Consider the following 27,078-nt stretch of genomic DNA (forward strand, 5'->3'; position numbering starts at 1 on the left):
AGAATTTTTCCCTTGTCTTAAACGCTGCAATTTTTGAAGCAATTCACGTTGATAATATGGTGGAACCCAACGCGTACGCATAGCAGTTTTCAAAGCAGCCCAAGTAGTTGGAATAGGATATAATCTACAATGTTCAGACCACCATACACATGCAAAACTAGTGAAAGCACAGCAGCAACTCGTCTCTCTTCAGGATATTGTAAACATGTAAATCGTTGTTCAGTTTCTAACTCCCAAGTAAGATATATATCAGGAACATATCTACCCTCAAATGGTGGAATATTCAATTTCAGTTTAGGAATATGGACATCATCTCGTACCTGAGGTGGTGGTGCAGGCCTACCATTACGAATATATACCTGAGGTCGACCTGCTGGTGGTGGTACAGGTGGCTGCACGTAGTGTTGATTTTGATCAACCTCATCCTCATAATCTCCCACATAATCATCCTCCTCCGCATCAGCAGCAGGAGCCACAGAAGTATCAACAGCAGCACCAACAGTTTGGCCAAACGCAAGAGGAACACGGCTTGCTCGGCGGAGGTCTGCTTCGCGACGTGGAGGTAGTCGTTGTTGTTGTTGTTGGAGAGGTGCGTTGATGAGGACATCAATACATTTGTTACACCCACAGCCCCTGCTGCTATACATACTGGACCAATTACTAGAGCTCGTGCACGCCAACTAAATTACCAGGTACTTTCGTTTCTTGGTAATGATTCTAATGTTCATGAGAATATGATGCTGCCTAAATTGGATACATTTGTTTTGCTTACAAATGAAGGGCCTAGCTTGGAGAAGGATGAACATTGGAGCAAGAACAAGCATGGAGATGATGGCATGCGCAAGGGGAACAAGAACGGAGTTACAAGTGATGATTTCAGGACTTTGAAGCCACCATAATGGGTGCATGAAGCCTTGGACGAAATATACAAGATGCCACTTCATAAATTTCGTCCCGAGGCTATTTTAGGTGCTGCGTCACCTTATTATTGAGCCAGGCCCATGTAATTTCGAAATACATAAGTATAGGCTATTTTTAGAGTCCGTATGTTTGGGGAAACAAGAGATAGGGTTGATTTCGGACCCCTCCCCCAAGGGCCACGAAATTCCCCCCTCTTCCTCCATATATACAGCCCTTAGGGCATCGTTTAGACTTTGGGTTTTGTTTAGATTAAAAGTTCGCCATAGCTGCAACTTCGCGTACTTCGTTTGTGTTCAACGACCAGACAAAGGCGTCACAGAACCCCACCTTGATCAATAAAGCTTTCATCTTATATTCGCAATATCCAGATTGCAATCTCAGTTTCTTGCTTGTTCTTCATTTGCTCGCAGGAAACAGACCCTCGTGGTCAGGTTGATCATGCTCCGGCGTGGTCAATAACCTCTCGGAGTTGGTTTAGCGATTGCTAAGGCGCGACGTCCTCGCACGTTCGTAGTCGGATCGTCAAAGTCGACTTCCACCAAAGCGATATCCATCATCTCATCGAAAGACGGGACACCTTTGCCTCTATCACAGCATCGTCAGTAACCTCAGGAGATTGGTTTAGCGATTGCTAAGGCGCAACATTGTGCACGTTCGTAGTCGGATTGTCAAAGTCGTCTCCACCAAATCGATAGTTATCATCTCATCGAAAGATCGGGACACCCCCGCCTCTATCATTTCTTCCTTATCTTCATATGTGGATTGTACAAATGTCCCATACACCTGCAATTAGACAAAACACAAAAGTGTGTGAAGTATTTTTGTTCTGGATAACATAAATAGATTATTGAATAGTTTGCACTAGAAATCACCTGACAAATATGCATATATGCAATATTTTTGGTCATATCCAAGGTAGTCATGTCCTCATCAATAAGCCTTCCCAGCTCCACATACATCTATGTCGCGCGTTTGACTCTCCCTAGTAATCGCTCTATCCAAGCTTTGAGAGTTTTGACTACGACGGTTGCCAATCACCGCCTGCTGCTGGGTAAGAACTGGTAAGAATTTGAGTTTTGCTTGACGAATTTGTGACACCACCACCACCTCTTGTTAGTATTCTGTAGGATCATATTCTTGTGTGTTTCTATTGTTGCTAACCATGGCAGGATCACAAGCCGACGAGACTGACTGGGAGAACATGACGAATAAGGAGTTGCATGATAAATTTCAGCAAATGATGAGTGGACAGGTGCAAGATGTGCTAAATAGATTTGAAGAGGCCATGGAGAAGATAGATGGCATGGAGAAGACGTTCGAAACAAAGCTCGATAATAGGTTTAATGAATTGCTCACGCGTCTTCCACCACCACCACCAGCTGCACCTAACGCACCTCTACAACAACAACAACAACTACTACTACCTCCACATCACGAAACAGCCCTCCGGCAAGCGAGCCGTCTCCCTCTTGCACCTGGCCAAACTGTTGGTGCTGCTGTTGATACTTCTGTGGCTCCTACTGCTGATGCGGAGGAGGATGATTTTGCGAGAGATTACGAGGATGAGGTTGATCAAAATCAGAACTAAGTGCCACCACCAGCACCGCAACCACTAGGTCGTCCACATGCAAATAATGGCAATGGTAGGGCTCACCCTCAGGTACGAGATCATGACCATCTCCCTAAACTAAAATTGAATATTCCACCATTTGAGGGTAGATATGTTCCTGATATATATCTTACTTGGGAGTTAGAAACTGAACAACGATTTACATGTTTACAATATCCTGAGGAGAGACGTGTTCCTGCTGCTGTTTGTGCTTTCACTAGCTTTGCATGTGTCTGGTGGTCTGAACATTGTAGATTATATCCTATTCCAGCTAATTGGGCTGCTTTGAAAACTACTATGCGTACTCGTTGGGTTCCACCATATTATCAACGTGAATTACTTCAAAAATTGCAGCGATTAAGACAAGGAAAAAATTCTGTAGAAGAATATTATCATGAATTACAAACTGGCATGATTAGATGTGGTATTATTGAGGAGAATGAAGCTATGCTTGCACGTTTTTATGGGTGGATTAAATACAGAGATTCAGACCATTCTAGAGTATAAGGAGTATACTAATATCACTCGTTTATTCCATCTTGCTTGTAAAGCTGAACATGAAGTGCAGGATCGACAGGCATTGGCGCAAACTAACTTTTGTGCAGATCGATCTTCATCATGGACACCACGTGCATCATCTACTTCCACACGTTCTGCTACACCGGCGCCTCCGTCGGCTGCCACCTCCAACCGTGATACAATAAAGCAGGCACAACAACCACTATCTGCCAAGAGCACACATGTCGGACCTGCGAAGAACTCTTCTTCTTCAATGGCATCAACAGGGCACACAAGTGATATTATTTGTTGTCGTTGTAAGGGAAGAGGACATTTTGCGAGAGAATGCCAATCTCAGCGTGTGATGATTGCTACTAAGGATGGTGGGTATGAGTCCGCTAGTGACTATGATGAGGAGACTTTGGCTCTTATTACACGTGAAGAACACGGTGGAGACGATTCTGATCATGAGACGCAATACATGGCTCCTGAAGATGCTGACAGGTATGAATGTTTAGTTGCTCAACGTGTTTTGAGTGTGCAGGTTACACAAGCTGAGCAAAATCAGAGGCATAATTTGTTCCATACAAAGGGAGTTGTGAAGGAACGTTCTGTTCGCGTGATCATAGATGGAGGGAGCTGCAATAACTTGGCTAGCATGGAGATGGTGGAGAAGCTATCTCTCACCACAAGACCACATCCACATCCTTACTACATCCAATGGTTCAACAACAGCGGCAAGGTTCAGGTAACACGTACTGTTCGTGTGCATTTTAGTATCTCTACATATGCTGATTATGTTGATTGTGATGTGGTACCTATGCAAGCATGTTCCTTATTACTTGGTAGACCATGGCAATTTGATAAAAATTCTGTACACCATGGTAGAAACAATCAGTATACTCTTGTTCATAACGATAAAAATATTACTTTGCTTCCTATGACTCCTGATTCCATTTTGAAAGATGATATTAATAGAGCTAATAAAGCAAAACAGGAGAAAAATAAGAGTGAAAATCAGATTGTGGCAAAAGAATTTCAGCAACAAATGAAACCTAATAATAAACCATCTAATGTTGCTTCTGAAATTAAATTGAAAAGTGCATGTTTACTTGCCACAAAATCTGATATTGATGATCTAGATTTCAGCAAATCTGTTTGCTATGCTCTTGTGTGCAAAGAGGCATTATTTTCATTCGAGGACGTGCCTTCCTCTTTGCCTCCTGTTGTCACTAACATTTTGCAGGAGTTCACTGACATCTTTCCAGAAGACGTGCCACCGGGATTACCACCTATTCGAGGGATTGAGCATCAAATTGACTTAATTCCCGGTGCATCATTACCCAACCAGCGGAGACGAAGGAGATTATGCAGCAAGTACAAGAACTGCTCGACAAAGGTTATATACGTGAATCCCTTAGTCCTTGTGCTGTTCCTATCATTTTAGTGCCGAAAAAGGATGGTACGTTGCGTATGTGCGTTGATTGTAGAGGCATTAATAATATTACTATTCGTTATCGTCATCCTATTCCTAGGCTAGATGATATGCTTGATGAATTGAGTGGCTCTACAATATTCTCCAAAGTTGATTTGCGTAGTGGATACCATCAAATTCGTATGAAATTGGGAGATGAATGGAAAACAACATTTAAAACTAAGTTTCGATTATATGAGTGGTTAGTCATGCCTTTTGGGCTAACTAATGCACCTAGTACTTTCATGAGGTTAATGAACGAAGTTTTACGTGCTTTCATTGGACGATTTGTGGTAGTTTACTTTGATGACATATTAATTTATAGCAAATCTTTGGAGGAACATTTGGAACATTTACGTGCTGTTTTTATTGCTCTACGTGATGCACGTTTGTTTGGAAACCTTGGAAAGTGCACATTTTGCACCGACCGAGTATCTTTTCTTCGCTATGTTGTTACTCCACAGGGAATTGAAGTTGATAAAGCCAAGATTGAAGCTATTGAGAGTTGGCCGCAGCCCAAAACGGTCACACAAGTGAGGAGTTTCCTTGGCCTCGCTGGTTTCTATAGGTGTTTTGTGAGAGATTTCAGCACCATTGCTGCACCTCTCAACGAGCTTACAAAGAAGGATGTGCCTTTTGTTTGGGGTACCGCATAGGAAGAAGCCTTCACGGTATTGAAAGATAAATTGACACATGCTCCTTTACTCCAACTTCCTGATTTTAATAAGACTTTTGAGCTTGGATGTGATGCTAGTGGAATTGGATTAGGAGGTGTGTTATTACAAGATGGCTAACCTGTTGCATACTTTTCTGAAAAATTGAGTGGGCCTAGTCTGAACTATTCTACTTATGACAAAGAATTATATGCTCTTGTTCGGACCTTAGAAACATGGCACCATTATTTATGGCCCAAGGAATTTGTTATACATTCTGATCATGAATCTTTGAAACACATTAAAAGTCAAGCAAAACTGAACCGTAGACATGCTAAATGGGTTGAATTCATTGAGCCTTTTCCTTATGTCATTAAACACAAGAAGGGTAAAGAAAATGGTATTGCTGATGCATTGTCTCGTAATTATACTATGCTTTCACAACTTGACTTTAAAATATTTGGTTTGGAGACCATCAAAGATCAATATGTGCATGATGCTGAATTTAAAGATGTATTGCAGAATTGTAAGGAAGGGAGAACTTGGAACAAGTTCGTTCTTAACGATGGATTTGTGTTTCGTGCTAACAAGCTATGCATTCCAGCTAGCTCTATTCGTCTTTTGTTGTTGCAGGAGGCGCGTGGAGGAGGATTAATGGGACACTTTGGCGTAAAGTACACGGAGGATATACTTTCTGCACATTTCTTTTGGCCAAAGATGAGACGGGATGTTGAGCGTTTTGTTGCTCGCCGCACTACATGTCAAAAAGCTAAGTCATGACTCAATCCTCATGGTTTATATATGCCTTTGCCTGTACCTACTGTTCCTTGGGAGGATATATCTATGGACTTTGTTTTAGGTTTACCTCGAACAAAGAAGGGGAGGGATAGCATATTTGTTGTCGTGGATAGGTTCTTGAAAATGGCACACTTTATACCATGTCATAAAAGCGATGATGATGTTAATGTTGCTGATTTGTTCTTTCTTGAAATTATTCGCTTGCATGGTGTGCCAAATACTATTGTTTCAGATCGTGATACTAAATTTCTTAGCCACTTTTGGAGATGTTTATGGGCTAAGTTGGGGACTAAACTGCTTTTTAGTACTACTTGTCACCCCCAAACTGATGGACAAACTGAAGTAGTCAATAGAACATTGTTTACTATGCTTAGGGCTGTTTTGAAGAATAACAAGAAAATGTGGGAAGAATGCTTGCCTCATATTGAATTTGCTTATAGTCGTTCATTGCATTCTACTACTAAGATGTGCCCTTTTGAAATTGTGTATGGTTTCCTACCTCGTGCACCTATTGATTTGTTGCCTCTTCCATCTTCATAGAAGGTTAATTTTGATGCTAAAGAACGTGCTGAATTGATTTTAAAAATGCATGAGTTAACTAAGGAAAACATTGAGCGTATGAATGCTAAATATAAACTTGCTGGAGATAAGGGTAGAAAACATGTTGTGTTTGCACCTCGAGATCTTGTTTGGTTACATTTGCGTAAGGATAGATTTCCTAATTTGCGCAAATCAATACTAATGCCACGTGCTGATGGTCCTTTTAAGGTGTTAGAGAAAATAAATGATAATGCATATAAACTTGAGCTGCCTGCAGATTTTGGGGTTAGTCCCACTTTTACCATTGCAGATTTGAAGCCTTATTTGGGTGAGGACGATGAACTTTCATCGAGGACGACTTCATTTCAAGAAGGGGAGGATGATGAGGACATCAATACCATTGTTACACCCACAGCCCCTGCTGCTATACATACTGGACCAATTACTAGAGCTCGTGCACGCCAATTGAATTATCAGGTACTTCCGTTTCTTGGTAACGATTCTAATGTTCATGTGAATCTGATGCTACCTAAATTGGAAACATTTGTTTTGCTTACAAATGAAGTGCCTAGCTTGGACAAGAAAGATGAACCTTGGAGCAAGTTCAAGCATGGAGATGATGGCATGCACAAGGGGAACAAGAACGGAGTTACAAGTGATGATTCCAGGACTCTGAAGCCACCATAACGAGTGCATGAAGCATGGGACGAAATATACCAGATGCCACTTCATAAATTTCGTCCAGAGGCTATTCTAGGTGTTACGTCACCTTATTATTGGGCCAGGCCCATGTATTTTCGAAATACTTAAGTATAGGCTGTTTTTAGAATCTGTATGTGTGGGGAAACAAGAGTTAGGGTTGGTTTCGGACCCCTCCACCAAGGGCCACGAAATTCCCCCTCTCTCCTCCACATATACAGCCCATAGGGCATCGTTTAGACTTTGGGTTTTGTTTAGATTAAAAGTTCGCCATAGCTGTAACTTCGCGTACTTTGTTTGTGTCCAACGACCAGACCAAGACGTCACAGAACCCCACCTTGATCAACAAAGCTTTCATCTTATATTCGCAATATCCAGATTGCAATCTCAGTTTCTTGCTTGTTCTTCGTTTGCTCGCAGGAAACAGGACCTCGTGGTCCGGTTGATTGTGCTCCGGCGTGGTCAATAACCCTCGGAAGTTGGTTTAGCGATTGCTAAGGTGCGACGTCTCGCACTTTCATAGTCGGATCATCAAAGTCGACTTCCTCTAAAACGATAGCCACCATCTCATCGAAAGACGGGACACCTTTCCCTCTATCATTACGGAAAGGACTCGCACACCTACAGAGTTTTTAACAACGTTCTTCATAAGGTTGTTGAAACTGTAGATGTGCGGTTCGATGAAACTAATGGCTCGCAAAGAGAGCACCTACCTTCTGTGATAGATGAACCAGCACCTGAGGAAACTATCAAGTTCAAGTGTAGCGACCAGACCTCAAACAGTCTGATCTCTATGCTCAGGTGTCATCCCTAGATCAGTAATGCTGACACCTCACAGTACTTGGAGGATTTATAACAGAGTAGCAATCACACACTTATTACATCGAGTGTCTCAATAGAGAACTTATTACAATAAATATGGCTTAAGGCCATCTAATAACGATAACAACGGAAGGCTTGGAAGATAAGTGAGTCCATCAACTCCAACGGCATCACTGAGTATAGAACCATGACCTAAAACTCCTTAATCGTCGTCTGAAAAGTCTGCAACATTAACGTTGCAGCCCGAAACGGGTCAGCACATGGAATATGCTGGCAAAGTAACACATAGAGAGTAATGGAATGAAATAGCTATACTATATGCATATTTGGCTGGTGGAAAGCTCTATGGTTACAGTTTTGCGTAAAGCTGATTTTTCCCTACTGCAAAGGAATAAATTTTATTTAACTATCATGGTAGTTGTTAAACATTGAGAATGGTTGACAGCATTCTCAATCCCAATTAAGCATCATCATTAAACAAAACCCATCAAAATTAAATTTTAGAGTAACATGTTGAGATTCACATGATAATCCAAGTACTAGATACTCAAGATGTCCATAACCGGGGACACGGCTAACCACGATTAGTTTATACACTCTACAGAGGTTTGCGCACTTTTCCCACAAGACTCGATCGCCTCCGTTTGGTTTCTCGCACTACACGGTGTTTGAGAAACGGATGACCGAGACATAGTCTTTCAGAAGCGCTAGCACCTTACGATGGATAGACCGTTACACCTACTTTCCCCTACATCTGCTAGTCTACCCTGTAAGAGTTCGCATGACTTAATCAACTATGCTAGAGCCCATAATAGCTTGTGGCTGCACACGGAAGTTTCTAGTATGAAAAATCTCATGATCCCTTTGGGCCTGGGTGGCGGTCCATAAAGAAAAATAGGCAATCCTGGAATACCCAGGTACCTCAATCCACCCAGATGTGTGTTTAAGTTGCCACCTTAGATAAACCATTAATTAACAAACTCACATCTGTCATGGATATCACTCACCCAATTGATAGAGGCGAGGGTGTCCCGATCTTTCGATGAGATGATAACTATCGGTTTGGTGGAGACGACTTTGACGATCCGACTACAAAAGTGCACGACGTTGTGCCTTAGCAATCGCTAAACCAATCTCCTGAGGTTATTGACCACGCCGGAGCACGATCAACCTGACCACGAAGGTCTATTCCTGCAAGCAATCGAAGAACGAGCAAGAATATGATAAAAGCAATCTGAATATTGCGAATATATATGAAGTATTGATAAAGGTGGGGATCCGTAAGCGGTCTTGGTCTGGTCGTTGGACACAAACGAAGTACACGAAGTTGCAATGGCTAACTTTTAACTAAACAAATCCCCAGCAAAAGCTACTAGATGGATCTACTTATATAGGAGCAAGGGGTGGCGGCCAAGGAGGTGGGAGGACGTCCCAAGGCAGCCTAAAACTAAATCTAGGTCGTACAAGGCCAATGGGCCCAAGTGGAGGTGATGTAACACCTTTGGACTTGTAGTTTGACTCGGATTCTGCTGCAGCATCAGATTGTTTCGTCCACAACTCAACGCTCCGGACGAATTTGAAGGTGATTCCAATTGGGTTGGAAAGTGCACGAAATCTAGTTTCCAACAAAAAAAGAATCACCCAATTCGGAGTCCGTATGAAAAACTTGTGTCCGTTTTGAGTCAGGTGTGTCTGTGTAGTCCGAATCTGAATCCAGAACGTGAGAGACTTGGACTCTATCTTCTCTTGGGCCAAAAGTGACGTGAGAGAACTTTTTCGGCAACAAATAAACATCTCTTTCTTCCTTATCTTCATATGTGGATTGTACAAATGTCCCATACACCTGCAATTAGACAAAACACAAAAGTGTGTGAAGTATTTTTGTTCTGGATAACATAAATAGATTATTGAATAGTTTGCACTAGAAATCACCTGACAAATATGCATATATGCAATATTTTTGGTCATATCCAAGGTAGTCATGTCCTCATCATCCTCCCCTTCTTGAAAATAAAGCCGTCCTCGGCGTTGGTTAATCTGAAATGTGGCTAACAAAAGAGACAAGGTGTACATGTTGTATATGTATATGTCATCCATTTTTACTTCCCTTGATTTTTGCATATATGACACATGAATAGATGAGTAACTTGCATAGTTCATAAAATCTAAAGCCAAAAAATTAGCACAAGAAGTAGAAGGCATGAAAATATTACAACTCAGTTTGCACATATAAGTGAAGCTCTTATTCATTTCAAAAGATTGACAATGTTCATCATTAAACCATCCCAACATTGGTGAATAAATCTTACTTGCATCAAATTTACATGCTACAACATGCTTAAATAAGCAAACATGCAATAAGTCATTCAACACAGAATCATCACCAAGATTACAGGTCATATCAAAATGATTAAACATTGGTTCTTTTGCATCAATAGATAATTCAATGGGTGCACTCAAAATTGTTGGTATTTCAGTTGTTTGATCACATGGCAAAGTCAAATTATCAACGTAGTCCTCTAAAATAGGTGGTGTGATCAAAGTAGTGGGTAGCTCATCAGATGGTGCATTCAAATTGACAAGGCATTCATCATTCTCATGTAGAGATGGAAGATCAGTACCTTTGTCATTACCTCTTATGATCAACTCAGATGATGTAGCCACTCTCGGGGGCGATGTGTCACATGGTGTAGGTGATGTAGTCCTGACAACAACGGATGTGGTTGTCATAGTATGCCTAGTAGTTGAAGGAACAATCATATCAACTCTTGGAATGTGCACCGTGCACTTGTTCTCCTCGTGGCCAACATGTCGTTTTATTTCCTGTTCAGCTTTGCAAGCAAGATGAAACAAATGGTCCATAGGATAACACTCTTCATGAGTTAGTATCTCTTGAATATCACGGTTTAATCCTCCCCAAAATCTATCCATAAAATCATCTTCACTTTCTTCTAAAGAGGAATGCAACAAGGTAGTTTGTAAATCATCATAATATTTTGTTACAGTTTCACTACCTTGTTTTAAGTGTTGCAACTTCTTAATCATGTCACGAGTATAATAAGCAGGGACGAAAGTATGTCGCATGGCAAGTTTCAAATCATCCCAAGTAGTAGGTATATAATCAGGGTGTAACCGACAATATTCACTCCACCAAACCAAAGCATAACCAGTGAAAGAACCAACCGCAACCTTAACCTTTTTATGTTCATCGAAATTATGGGAAGCAAATATATTTTTTATGTCGAACTCCCATTCAATATATAAAGCAGGTTTAAAACGGCCATTAAATGGTGGTATAAATACATTAACCTGATCATGTGCATTTGGATGTTTGTGCACCTCTCGTGACGGTTGTGGTATTTGCAAAGGTGGTGGCACGTCTCCCGCGATCGACAAAGCCCATGAATTGACTCTGGATCCTGTCATGATTAGTAGAACAAGAAACAAAACCCAAAAATAATGTTCCTATAACTACTAGGATGTGGTGGTAAAACGCTCACAGTAAAGCAAATATCAATGTCTTACAAGTTCTTACCATGCAGCAGGCGGTGATCGGCAACCAGCGGTGTCAAGTAACTCCGAATATTGAGTAAAGCGATTGCCAGGGGAGCGTACGTATACATGGTGTAGAAATATGTGGAGCTGGGTTGGCTATATATGGTAGCAAAAGATTAGCAATAATCAATTCAAAGATGCAATGTTGAATAAACGCTCAACGACGGTACTGTGCTGGTCCTAGGCTAGACCGGACTAGAGACGCGATCCTAGAACACTAATGAGGTCACGGCGTAGCACAACTAGCATCAATGAAGGATACTAAGTAGCTCTTGACAGCAAGATATAAGTGAAGATCACAACAGCAGTGAAGATAATGAGGTGAAACAACAGCCAAGCAGGATATATCAACAACTTTGTCTCCAACTTTCCTCTGAAAAAGTTTGTGCCGATTTTTTTGTTTTTTTTTCTTCTCTCTTTTTTTTCCTCACACTTTTTTTTTCTTTCTCTCCTTTTTTTTTCTCTGACTTTTTTTCCCTTTTTTTTCTCTCTTTTTTTTCTCTCTTTTTTTCTCCCTCTTTCCAAAACAAACTAGATAAGATGCAGATTGGATCAAGTGAAGATGTGAACGATCTCAACTATTATTATGACAATGAATGGTGGGTAGCACGTGGTGGAAATTGATGGATGGGTGGTGGACAGCAGAAGAGATAATGATGCAGCGGTGGCGTGACTAATGTGAACAGAACTCGAAACTCTAAACGAACTAGACACTAAGACCAGCAACTCGACACGACGATGCAATCGATAATTCAACTATGCAATCAATGAAAAGAAAATTGCAAAGGCTCAGACTGGCTTGGACAAAGGATGAATAGATCTAACTCTTTTTTGTGGCTTTTTCTTGGACAATAGGTAAGAAAGTAAATCTAATCTAGGAAAACTGGAAATTCTCACCGAGCAACCTGAAAACTGATACCACTTGATAGAGGCGAGGGTGTCCCGATCTTTCGATGAGATGATAACTATCGGTTTGGTGGAGACGACTTTGACGATCCGACTACAAACGTGCACGACGTTGTGCCTTAGCAATCGCTAAACCAATCTCCTGAGGTTATTGACCACGCCGGAGCACGATCAACCTGACCACGAAGGTCTATTCCTGCAAGCAATCGAAGAACGAGCAAGAATATGATAAAAGCAATCTGAATATTGCGAATATATATGAAGTATTGATAAAGGTGGGGATCCGTAAGCGGTCTTGGTCTGGTCGTTGGACACAAACGAAGTACACGAAGTTGCAATGGCTAACTTTTAACTAAACAAATCCCCAGGAAAAGCTACTAGATGGATCTACTTATATAGGAGCAAGGGGTGGCGGTCAAGGAGGTGGGAGGACGTCCCAAGGCAGCCTAAAACTAAATCTAGGTCGTACAAGGCCAATGGGCCCAAGTGGAGGTGATGTAACACCTTTGGACTTGTAGTTTGACTCGGATTCTGCTGCAGCATCAGATTGTTTCGTCCACAACTCAATGCTCCGGACGAATTTGAAGGTGATTCCAATTGGGTTGGAAAGTGCACGAAATCTAGTTTCCAACAAAAAAGAATCACCCAATTCGGAGTCCGTATGAAAAACTTGTGTCCGTTTTGAGTCAGGTGTGTCTGTGTAGTCCGAATCTGAATCCAGAACGTGAGAGACTTGGACTCTATCTTCTCTTGGGCCAAAAGTGACGTGAGAGAACTTTTTGGACAACAAATAAACATCTCTTTCTTCCTTATCTTCATATGTGGATTGTACAAATGTCCCATACACCTGCAATTAGACAAAACACAAAAGTGTGTGAAGTATTTTTGTTCTGGATAACATAAATAGATTATTGAATAGTTTGCACTAGAAATCACCTGACAAATATGCATATATGCAATATTTTTGGTCATATCCAAGGTAGTCATGTCCTCATCACCAATCCACGTCTACTAGCATAGCATAGCAATAGTAAGCAAACGTAGAAGTAACTCCCAAAGGTTTGATAATACAACAGGTAATAGGTACTACCTCAACTACTTCCCATCCCACAATTTAATTAGATCCTAATCATGCAATGTTTGAGGATTGATCTAATGCAATAAAACTGGGTAGTAGGAGGTATGATCAAAGTGTTACTTGCCTTGCTGATGATCCGCGAAACCTAGAGATTCGAAGTAACAGGCGGCGCACTCCGGGTATTCTATCGCAGGCAAACAAACAAGAATACAATAAGTATTCATCTAATGCACAGGTAAAACTCAAATAAGAGATCTAATCAGAAAGTTCAACTTAAGAACTCCGGTTTGCAAAAAGAATCAAATCAAACGAAGCAACGAAAGTCAAACGGCAAAAGAAATAGGCGTCATTTACTATTCTGGATCTAGGGCAATTTTACAGTGGCAAAAACTTGTTTAAGTTGGTTAAACGGATAGAGGGTTTCGAGAGGAAACTCCAGGCGCTTGAATCGCCTGATTCCGATAAACAAGCGAAAAGTTATACTAAAACGAAAATCGGATCAGGAATCGCGATCAGAAAAATCGCGGATTTAATCCGAGAAAAGAAAAACGATGAACGTTTGCTAGAACGAACGAACGAACGCTCGCTATTTAAATAAATCGGAAAAATTGATCTATTTAAAAAAAATGAAACTAAAAAAATGAACAAAACCGTCGGAAAAACTGAACGGTTTTTCGGGAAAACCGGTGTCTAAAAAAAACTACCCGGCAACTCCGGCGAGGCTCCAGCGGCGGCGGCGGCGGCGGGGGGGCGGCGGTCGGCAGCGCGGGGCAGCGGCGGCGAAGGCACGCTAGGGTTTGGGAGTTCCCGGGCTGGGCTCCCCGGCTTATAAAGCCTGGACGGGGTCGGTTGCTTTTTTTTAATATTCCGCGCAGAAAAACAAATAAAAGAAATACTAAACGAACTCCAAAAAATACCGAAATAAATTTTCCCCGGCTTCTAAAATCAAGCCGCACAAGGTGAACATTTATTTGGGGCCTAAATGCAATTTTGAAAAACGCACATTTTTCCTAAATTCAAATAAAATATCGAAAAACTCCGAAATAAAATCTTATTTGATTTTATTATTAAATCCTCAATATTTTTTTATTTCGGGAAAGTCATTTTATTCCCTCTCTCATATTTTTGTAATAGAAATAATTGATGATAAAATAATTAAAATCAAATGATCCTATTCTCAAAATTTGAGAAAATTCGAATATGAAAATAACGAAATCCCCAACTCTCTTCGTGGGTCCTTGAGTTGCGTAGAATTTCTAGGATCAAAACCAACAGCAAATAAATTATGATATGCAATGATGATCTAATGTATAACATTCCAAATTGAAAATTTGGGATGTTACAAACCTACCCCCCTTAAGATGAATCGCCCTCGAGATTCGGGTTGGCTAGAAAATAGGTGAGGGTGGTCCTTGAGCAAATCTTCCTCTCGCTCCCAGGTGGCTTCATCCTCCGTGTGGTGGCTCCACTGAACCTTACAAAACTTGATAACCTTGCTGCGGGTGACTCAGCTGGCAAACTCGAGAATCTTAACTGGTTTCTCCTCATAGGTTAAATTGTTATCCAACTGAATTGCTTCCAATGGCACTGTGTCTCTCAAGGGTATGTCAGCCATCTCCGCGTGGCACTTCTTCAGCTGAGAAATGTGGAACACACCATGTACTCCTGACAATCCTTCGGGCAATTCCAACTTGTAGGCCACTTCTCCCATACGTTCCAATACTCGATATGGTCCTACAAATCGTGGCGCTAACTTTCCCTTAACACCAAAGCGCTTTATTCCCCGAAGTGGGGATACTCGAAGATAAGCTCTGTCTCCGACTTCATAAACTGTCTCCTTGCGTTTTGAATCTGCATAACCCTTCTGCCTGGATTGAGCTACCTTGAGCCTATCGTGAATCAATTTCACCTTCTGTTCAGACTCTTTAATCAAATCAGGCCCAAACAACTGGCGGTCTCCAACTTCATCCCACGACAACGGTGTCCTGCACCTCCTTCCATACAAGGCTTCGAAAGGGGCCATCTTTAAACTGGATTGATAGCTGTTGTTCTAAGAGAACTCTGCATATGGAAAATTGTCGTCCCAACTAGATCCATAATCTAGCGCACAAGCTCTCGGCATGTCCTCCAAAATCTGATTGACTCTCTCGGTCTGTCCATCTGTCTGTGGATGAAAAGCTGTGCTCAACTCTAGCCTGGTACCCAAAGTTTCGTGCAACTGATTCCAGAACTTTGAGGTAAACTGGGTTCCTCTATCTGATACTATACTCCTCGGAACTCCATGTAAGCATACACTCCTGGTCATGTATATCTTTGCCAACTTAGCACTGGTGTAAGTGGTCTTTACCGGGATGAAATGAGCTACTTTCGTCAACCGATCAACTACAACCCAAATCGAGTCATAGCCTGAACGAGTCCTGGTAATCCCCTAATAAAATCCATGCCTAACTTATCCCACTTCCATTCGGGTATCGGCAATGGCTATAGCAATCCTACTGGCTTTTGATTGTCTGCATTTACTCACTAACATACATCACAAACCGCTACATACTCCGCAATATCTTTCTTCATTCCGGTCCACCAGAAGGTATCCTTCAAATCCAAATACATCTTGGTATTTCCTGGGTGAATCGAATATGGTGAGTCGTGTGCATCTTGCAGAATCAAGTTCCTGATCTCCGGGTCATTGGACACATAAACACGGTCTTCAAACCATAGGGTGTCGTGCTCATCCTCACGAAATCCTTTAGCCTTTCCTTCGCTCATTTTCTCCTTTATAGAGGCAATCTCCTTATCAGTCTTCTGAGCTTCTCTGATGATATCCATCAAAGTTGACTGAATCTCCAATGCTGCTACATAGCCTCTCGAAACTATTTCCAAACATAGCTCACGAAGATCCTCGGCTAACACCTTTGGTATTTGTCCCGTCATTAGTGTATTGACATGGCTCTTACGGCTCAATGCGTCAGCTACTACATTAGCCTTTCCGGGATGGTAATGCAATCTTATGTCATAATCCTTGATGAGCTCCAACCATCTCCTTTGTCTGAGGTTTAACTCCTTCTGCGTGAAAATGTATTTCAAACTCTTGTGATCCGTGTACACTTCACAATGATTTCCAATGAGGAAATGTCTCCATGTTTTCAATGCATGCACTACGGCTGCTAACTCCAAATCATGTGTGGCATAATTCAATTCGTGGGGTTTCAGTTGTCGTGAGGCATATGAAACAACTCACCCTTCATGCATAAGCACTGATCCAAGTCCTCGTCGTGAAGCGTCGCAATAAACCTCATAATCCTTGGTCTGGTCTGGCAAAATCAACACTGGTGAAGTAACCAAGCGTTTGTCAAGCGAATAAGAAGGGTCAGGGGCACGTTCGTCCAAATTCTTCGGGCGAACAGTTTTTCACCGTGGCTATAAATACCCCCCTTTCCCTTCCTCACTTCCTTTACTCCGCTCGACCTCTCTCCAGCTCGAGCTTCTCAAACCCTAGCGCCGCTGCTACTTCATCGTCGCCGGTGAGGAAATGCTTCACTACCTCGACCTCATCGCCGTCATAGTCGCGCCGGCCGCGGAAATCTTCACTCCGCCGTCGCCGTAGTTGTCTTCCTCTGCCAAGTTAGGGCGTGGAAGATCTGCACTGACGAACTTCACATCTCCACATTCCAGTTCGTCGTGTTCTTCATCCAGGGTAATTAAAAGTTACTTTTACCGCCCTCTCTGATTCAAATGATTTCTACAAAATCCTCAAAGGTGTTTTTCTTCATATCTTCACACACTAAAACACCTCACATGTCATCTATTCTTGATTCGTTTCTCTAAGCTATGTTTTTCTTCAAGATTCCTCAAATGTGTGGATTTTCGATCTATACATCTCTGGAATCTAAGACAAAGAACGCTTAGTGAAATTCTTCAAGACTCATCTGGTCAAATTCCTCAAACTTGTTTTTTTTTTAAAAACCTCTGAGAATGCATATGACCTCTCCAAATTTCTTGCAACTATACTCTGTTCACAGGTACTCATGTCAGCTGCTGAATCACTAGGTTCTCATCAACTTAACTCATTTGCAGCGTTCCTTGAAGAAAAGTTGCATACTTCTTCAGAGAATTCAATTGTTCAAATTCCTCAACTGAAGAAAATGGCTGATGGTAAGAAGCCACAAAAAGGAGGAAAGAGGCCTGAGGTCAACACTGCCTTTGAAATACCTGAGGACATCTATGCTGGGTACTGCACACCCCCTGAGGAAGATAAAAATCAGCACAAGGTGCACATTCAAAAGATTGAGAGGAGATGGGCAAGAGAGTGGAGGGAGTACAGATATGTCACTCCCAAATATATGAAGAAATTTGCACTAAATCCTCCATGCCCAAGACCTCCGTTGGCACATGGTCAAATAGCTGATCCCACCAGCCTCAAGCGTGGTGAGGATTATCCTGATGAATGGGCCAAGCGCCAGGCCAAGTTGACCAAACAAGCAAAAGATGCAGTGAGGAAATTCAATGAAGACTCTGCTATCGCTGCTGCTATTGAGGCCTCTGTAAAGCCGAAGAAGGCCATGCCAAAGAAGCCTGCTCACTAGCCCAGTGCTTCACCAGCAATGCCCTCACGGCCGAGTTCCTCAGTTATGCCCTCACGGCCAGATTCCTCAAAGCCCTCACAACCAATTCCTCACGCTGCTCCTGCTCCTACAAAATCTTCAGCTCCTCCGCCAAAGTCTTTGGCTGCTCCGACCAAATCCTCAGCACATGTGCATCTCGCCACGTGCCAAAGGACCAGAGGCATATCTATTACCTCATGAGCCTCTGCAAGTTCCTCAGCTGCTCCAAGTTCCTTAGCTGCTCCCACTCTTCTGAAGAAGAAGACCTCTGCTGGACGAGGTCCTCGACCAAGTCCTCACAAGAAACAAGTTGCTTTCCAAGTGCCCTCTAATGATTATGAGGCTGATGATGAAGAACTAGCAGAAATCATCAGAGACAGGCAAGTCAGGGCCGCTAGAGTCAAGGGTACAAGTGTGCCTCTGCTTTTGGATCCAAAGTTGATCCTCGAATACATTGACTTATGGCACAAGGACCGAAATACTCCCGTGCCTGATTTCAAGCTGACACCTGGCCAAAGTCATATGTTGACTCATTTCATACAAGAAGAAAAATGGAAGTTTGAGAAGGCCAGGCAGATCAAGAAAGCGCAGTACAAAAAGGAGCACTACCTGAAGAAAAATGTTGTCTCTATGACAACCGAAGAACTCGTCAATATGCAGTCTGTGATCAAGAAACTCAGTGATGAATTTGACGTATACCATGCTGATTGGCTGGGAGCCAAGGTTCGTTTTGTAAGACTTGCTGACAACTTCACCTCAAATGTTGCAGCCCCAATGCAACAGGAAATTCCTCAGGCTGAAGCATCTGCTCAGCCGACTGAAGAAAATGCCAGCACCGCTGATGACAATCAGGTTGCTGAAGAAAATGTGAGTTCCTGGGCTGATGAATGCATTCCAGCCGCTGATGAAATTGCCAGGGCATCCACTAGTGGTGCGCCTGAAGAAAATGAAGAAGTCAGGGCAACTGCATTAGTTGCGCCTGAAGAAATACAACCCAATTCCGCTGCTCCTCCGCCTACACCAACTCCGATCCTTCCATCTGCATCAGATGTGAAGAAAACTAAGGCTGCAGAGCGTGCAACGGTGAAGAAAAGGAAGGCATCAACTGCATCAGATTCTTCAGCTCAGAAGAAGATGAAGCCACTGACTAGCTCGTTTGCAAATCCAATTGATGTTGTTCCTATCTCAACCATGCCATCAAAGGACCTTATTCCTTTTGATGAAGAATATGTGATTCCAAGTGAATCTGATGAAGAGAACCCCTCTGCTGCTTCGTCAGAGCAGATGGATGAAGAAATTGAAGTGGATACAATCCCTTCAACACCAATTGTCTCCTTGCATATGCCTCAGTTTACTGCTGAAGAGGCCGGCATTGAAGAAATGGGAGATGAAGATGTGGACATTGGTTGTACCACACCCGTGCTAAGTGATGAATATTGGGAAAGTCATCACCCCAACTCCCCACTCTTCACACTGTTGCAACAAGTTCCTCAGTCCCCAGTAACTACTGTACAAATGGGATCTGATGAACCACATGCCACACCGTCTGTCCATGAAGAAATTCCAGCCACTAGTGCTGAAGATCATGTAAATGAAGAATTGAAGCCCCAGGCTGCCACTGAAGCAGTACCTAAAATTCCTTAGACTGTGGAACCTGAGATCGAGATTCCGGAGGTTGTGATGCAATTGACTGACACTCCTCACCCCAAGCCAAAGGATCCATTCTCAAAGAAGCAAAAATTCAAGGCTGATGATTTCTTCAGCGAGCACGTGTTCTTCACTGACTACAATCCTTATGACTCTGCTCTTCTAAGGAGGAAGCATTTCTGGATTGCAAGCCAGGCCAACTTCTATTCTTCACTGCCTTTCAACAAAGACAAAATCTTCTACCATGAGCATATTCCTCACGTGGACGTGGAATCATTACCTTACTTATCTCCTGTGCTCAGTGTTCTTCATGATGCAGGCCTCCTCGACTTTTGCTCTGACATTGTTGATTGGAATGAAGAGCTTATTCTTCAGTTCTATGCTACATTGCATATCACAGGTGATCCTGAAGATATCAACACCTGGGTCTTGGACTGAATGACCGAAAATACTCACTATAAGGCACCGGCCTCTGAATTGCTTCACGCCCTGCCCATCAGTCCACCCAGTGAAGGAGCTCGCTGCCTGTATCATGAACCAGAACTCACAGCTCATTACATGCAAGTGTTAATGAAGCCTTTGAAGCCCGGTCAAGCCCCAAGGACCAAATTCCTCATGAAGGATTTACTCTATGTGCCCAAAACCGTCTATCGCATTCTGACGAGGACAATGAGTCCCATCAAATGCCACGACTCATCTGATGAGGAAATAGTTGGCATCATGAAGAATCTGCTATTCAGCGTCATTCATAGCATTCCTATCAACTATCACAATTTCTTCATGAGGACTCTGGAAAATGCTGCACTTTCTTTGTTTGAGCTGAAGCCTTATGCACCTTGGATTATCAGATTCCTCAGGACAAGGTCTTCACTCAACTACAAGGCTGATTTTCAGAATCACCTTAGCTATCTGCCCCCGATTGAAGTCCTCAAGCTGGCTTTTACTTCAACTGATGAAAAGGGCAAGGCTCCTGCTGTCATTGATGAAGGCATTCGTCCATTGGATGGTCAGTTTCGCAAAGCTGCATCTTATTCCACCAATGATGACTCTGCCACACATGACTCTGCTGCCAATGCACCCAAGTCTAGTCCTCAAGCCACTGCTCCTCGTGTGATGACTGACTGTGAGCTTCTGCTTAGTCTTCACCAGAAGGTGGATCGAAACCATAAATGGGTTAAGCGTCAGTTTGGTTCGTTTCTTCACAACATGACTGCTACACACAATGCAGTGAAGAAAAACCATTACTACCTCCATGAAGTCTTCGGTCGCACCTGGGCTATTCTATCACATCTGTATGGTGAAGAAGATCTCAAGAAAATGGGTCTCAAGGAAGATTTTGACTAGTCTGCACCTCCACCAAAGAAATTTAAGAAGGTCAAGGTTCCTTCTTTGGTGTCTAGCTCATATTCTTCATCACGCGATACCGACGAGTATGAAGACTTGGACGAAACTGCGGCAGGCCCTTCGACGACAAATGACCCCAACCACGCTGGCGCTCCTTCATCAACTTGATATTCTACAAGGGCGTTAGTCATCATTTTCGATCCTTTTGGTCATTCGATGATAAAGGGGGAGAATGTTGAGTTAGTCTTCAAGCGGGTCTATCTATATGGGCGTTTTTTTGCTAAGTTACAACTCTCGTTCTTCTGAAACTTTATTGGATCGAGTTGTAAACTTAAACCCGATGGTGCTGTGATACTTTTGATGTGTTTTTCTGCATGCTTATTCCTCATATATGTTAATGCACGCATGCTGAATTACATCAGTCACCATATTTCATCATGCATTTCAAATTCTTCATTATGATATGTCAAATGCATGTATGAATTACAAGATATAGGGGGAGATCTCCATGATTCTACTCTTCAAGTGTGCAATGCTTCAAAAGCAAATTCCTCACGATGCACATCTTCAGGGGGAGTTCTTCTATATCTTGCAATCAAATTCCTCAATATCAGTATTTACACTTCATATGTTTATCCCCGTTGAAAACTTAACCTATATTGTCATCAATCACCAAAAAGGGGGAGATTGTAAGTGCATCTAGTGCCCGTTAGTGATTTTGGTGTATTGAAGACTTATAGGTTAAGGGACTAATGTGTTTATGTGTGTACATAGGTCCATAAGTCTATGAGGAGTTTGATATTTACAGAAAAAGTAGACCCCTAAAAATGAATTTCTTTGACTGAAGACTTTGAAAGTGAAGAAATTGGTGTGACCTTTGAAGACTTGGCATTCATTCGAGCAACATGAACCGTGAAGATTTTTGTTTTCGTAGTTCCTTTTTCTCTTTCTTGAGTCATAGGAAACACCGTACTGTTAAAGGGGGTCGAGGAAATACTGAGGAAAAATTTCCATGTGATGCTCAACTCAAAATCATACACCTACCAACCCCTTCGAGTGAAGCCATTGGAAATCTCATATAGTTCAGTCATATTCTTCAGTGACAGAGACGAAGTTCTTTTGGTCTCTGAGGAATTTGTTCTGACTGAGGAGTTAGGAATTCGCCAGCGTGGATTGCCTACACAGTGAGGAACATGATAGCCCTGAGGAATTTGATACTCAAATTTCCGACCATTGCCGTGCTATGCGCCAGCTGTCCCAAAATATCTATCCACCTAACGGTCATATAATCGAAGGGCATTTATGTCTTATCATGTCGGGCTGCTCCCTAGGGTATAAATAGCCCCCCTACAACCACTAGCTGGTTGGCTGCTCCGAGAGAAACTAACACTTGTCATTTGAGAGCATCCCATGCTCGGAGGACTTTGAGCGAAAATCATCAAGTGAGGAAAACCCAAACCCAAACACCTACAAACCCAAAGTGATTGAGCATCATTGAAGAGATTGATTGATCCTGCGTGGATCCGACGCTTGTTACCAGTGAAGACTGTTATTCTTCTAGACGGTTAGGCGTCATGGTCTAGAGCATCCAAGAGGAATTGTGGATCGCCGAGTGACCAAGTTTGTGAAGGTTCGGAAGTCACCTGAAGACTTACCATGAGTGATTGGGCGAGGTCAGTGTGACCTTAGCTCAAGGAGAATACGGTGAGGACTGTGTGTCCGAGACTGTGTGGCCTCAGGTTTGAATACCTAGCCGCTCCAACCAGATGTACAACTGAGACATCAGTTGGAACTGGTCTACCAAATCATTGTCTTCACCAAGCTCACTGGTTCTATTTCCTCAACTCTTTCATTTCCTCATAACTGTGTTGAGTGCTTGTTCATATCTATGTTTGAAGACTTTGACTGAAGACTTTCTCAATTTCCTCAGTTCAATTTCTTCAGTCTGTTTGTCTTCATCATGTGTTTACGCTCTCTGTACTCTGAGCTTGTCTTCATTTCATCATGATGACTATGCTTGTGTTCTGTTATGTTTACTTTTGAGTACCTATTCTGCTGCTAGTAGTTCTTCGCTAAGGAATTTCCTCACCTGCAAATTCCTCAGTGAAGAATTCATAAAAATCTCCTATTCACCCCCCTCTAGTCGATATAACGCACTTTCACGGACGCTGGTATTAGTGTTACTATCTACAAAGCTCGAATTGTCGCAAAAGGTTGTCGACAAGTTCAAGGTGTTGACTACGATGAGATATTCTCACTCGTAGTGACGCTTAAAAGTATGCCCGAATCATGTTAGCAATTGCAGGATTTTATGAAATCTGGCAAATGGATATCAAAACTACATTCCTTAATGGATTTATTAAAGAAGAGTTGTATATGATGCAACCAGAAGGTTTTGTCAATCCTAAAGATGCTAACAAAGTGCGCAAGCTCTAGCGATCTATCTATGGACTGGTACAAGCATCTTGGAGTTTGAATATATGCTTTGATGAGTTGATCAAATCATATAGTTTTATACAGACTTGCAGTGCAGCTTGTATTTACAAGAAAGTGAGTTGGAGCACTACAGCCTTTCTGATAAGTATATGTGAATGACATATTGTTGACCGAAAATGATGTAGAATTTTCTGGAATGCATAAAGGAGTGTTTGAAAGGAGTTTTTCAAAGAAAGACCTCAGTAAAGCTGCTTACATATTGAGCATCAAGATCTATAGATATAGATCAAGACGCTTGATAAGTTTTTTCAATGAGTACATACCTTGACAAGATTTTGAAGGAGTTCAAAATGGATCAGTCAAAGAAGGAGTTCTTGCCTATGTTGTAAGGTGTGAAGTTGAGTAAAGACTCAAAACCCGACCACGGCAGAAAATAGAAAGAGAATGAACAGTCATTCCCTATGCATTAGTCATAGGTTCTATAAACTATGCTATGATGTGTACCAGACCTATTGTATACCTTAGCATGATTTTGGCCATGGAGTACAATAGTGATCTAGGAGTAGATCACTAGACAGCGGTCGAAATTATCCTTAGAGTACTAAGGAAATATTTCTCGGTTATGGAGGTGATAAAAGAGTTCGTCATAAAGAGTTACGTCGATGCAAGCTTTTGACACCGATCTAGATGACTCTAAGTCTCGATCTAGATACATATTGAAAGTGGGAGCAATTAGCTAGAGTAGCTCCATGGAGAGTATTGTAGACATAGAAATTTGCAAAATACATACGGATCTGAATGTTGCAGACCTGTAGACAAAACTTCTCTCACAAGCAAAACATGATCACTCTTTGGGTGTTAATCACATAGCGATGTGAACTAGATTATTGACTCTAGAAAACCCTTTGGGTATTAGTCACATAAAGATGTGAACTAATCACATAAATATGTGAACTATTGGTGTGAAATCACATGACAATTTGAACTAGATTATTAACTCTAGTGCAAGTGGGAGATTGAAGGAAATATGCCCTAGAAGCAATAATAAAGTTGTTATTTATATTTCCTTATATCATGATAAATGTTTATTATTCATGCTAGAATTGTATTAACCGGAAACTTAGTACATGTGTGAATACATAGACAAACAAAGTGTCCCTAGTATGCCTCTACTTGACTAGCTCGTTAATCAAAGATGGTTAAGTTTCCTAGCCATAGACATGTGTTGTCATTTGATGAATGGGATCACATCATTAGAGAATGATGTGATGGACAAGACCCATCCGTTAGCTTAGCACTATGATCGTTTAGTTTACTGCTATTGCTTTCTTCATGACTTATATATGTTCCTATGACTACGAGATTATGCAACTCCCGAGTACCAGAGGAACACTTAGTGTGCTATCAAACGTCACTACATAACTGGGTGATTATAAAGATGCTCTACAGGTGTCTTCGATGGTGTTTGTTGAGTTGGCATAGATCGAGATTAGGATTTGTCACTCCGATTGTCGGAGAGGTATCTCTGAGCCCTCTCGGTAATGCACATCACTATAAGCCTTGCAAGCAATGTAACTAATGAGTTAGTCATGCGATGATGCATTACGGAACGAGTAAAGAGACTTGCCGGTGACAAGATTGAACTAGGTATGATGATACCGACGATCGAATCTCGGGCAAGTAACACACCGATGACAAAGGGAACAATGTATGTTGTTATGCGGTTTGACCAATAAAGATCTTTGTAGAATATGTAGGAGCCAATATGAGCATCCAGGTTCTGCTATTGGTTATTAACCGGAGATGTGTCTCGGTCATGTCTACATAATTCTCGAACCCGTAGGGTCCGCATGGTTAATGTTCGATGATGAGTTGTATTATGAGTTATGTGATTTGATGTAGTGAAGGTTGTTCGAAGTCCCGGATGAGATCATAGACATGACGCGGAGTCTCGAAATGGTCGATACATAAATATTGATATATTGGAAGGCTATATTTGGTCATCGGAAAGGTTTCGAGTGATTCGAGTATTTTTTGGAGTATCGGAGAGTTACGGGAATTCACCGGGGGAAGTAGTGGGCCTTAATGGGCCATATGGGAAAGGAGAGAAGGGTCTCAAGGGGTGGCCGCCCCCGCCCCCATGGCAAGTTCGAATTGGACTAGGGAGGGGGTGGCTCCCCTCTCTCTTTCCTTCTCCCTCTCCTACTCCTTCCCTCTCCCCCTTCTTGGAAAAGGAAGGGGACTCCAACTAGGATGGAAAATCCTAGTTGGACTCCCCCTATAGGCGCGCCCCTCCTAGGATGGCCTCCTCTTCCCCCCTCCTTTATATATGTGGGCAAGGGGGCACCCCAAAGGCACTCTAAGATTTGTCTTAAACGTGTGCGGTGCCCCCCTCCACAGTTTTCCACCTCGGTCATATTGTCATAGTACTTAGGCGAATCCCTGCATCGGTAGCTTCATCACCACCGTCACCATGCCGTCGTGCTGACGACAGTCTCCCTCGGCCTCAACTGGATCAAGAGTTCGAGGGACGTCACCGAGCTGAACGTGTGCAGATCGCGGAGGTGACGTGCGTTCAGTACTTGGATCGGTTGGATCGCGAAGACGTTCAATTACATCAACATCGTTACTAAACGCTTCCGCTTTCGATCTACGAGGGTACGTAGACACACTCTCCCCTCTCATTGCTATGCATCCCTAGATAGATGTTGCGTGATCGTAGGAATTTTGAAATACTGCATTCCCCAACAAGTGCGCCTTGGAGACTCATGTAGTGGCCATTACAAGGCAGAGGAACAGCCATCATTAAGCACCACCATCTGGTCGAATTCTGACCTCCCCCTCTCCTATAAATAGTACCCATAGGTGCACCTCCCAGTCCTCACCCCCTACCGAGAAAACCCCTCTCTTCCTCGCCCTCCTATGCGAGCAATTGCTAGTCGGAGTTCGGCAACTCTGGCAGCCGCTCCACGCCGTCACTGGACGAGGCCGAGCCCGGAACATTGCCTAATGGACTCCCCCCATCGACCTCTTCGCTGTTCTTCTGCTACTTGACTTCGGGGGCCTTCTTCCACAACTCCGGCGACCTTCTTCCCCAACTCCGGCGACCAACTCCTGCAAGCCTCCTCTAAATTACATAAGTCATTTGTAGAAAAATATCTAAACTTCGGAAATTCGTATCTCCCAAACCGTATGTCCGATTTCGACAAATAAGATATCCCCGGAATAGTTGGAACCTTTAGTTTTTAATGAAATTATAGAATTTCCCTTTGGAGAAATCTAAAATTTATTTTTGATTTAAATGGTATATTGAATATTTTTCCATATCTTTTAATCTACAATTCATATCAAAAAGCTTATTATACAAAAATTGGTCATTAGAACCATACCTATCTGGTGGGACCCATAACTTAATTTTTCAACCATGCTTAGTTCATATTTTAGCCTCTACACCATTGAATCACTTTCTTTACTCACATTTAACATCTTCGACCAAT

Source organism: Triticum dicoccoides, chromosome 1A (assembly GCF_002162155.2).
Source record: "Triticum dicoccoides isolate Atlit2015 ecotype Zavitan chromosome 1A, WEW_v2.0, whole genome shotgun sequence".
Taxonomy (NCBI): domain Eukaryota; kingdom Viridiplantae; phylum Streptophyta; class Magnoliopsida; order Poales; family Poaceae; genus Triticum; species Triticum dicoccoides.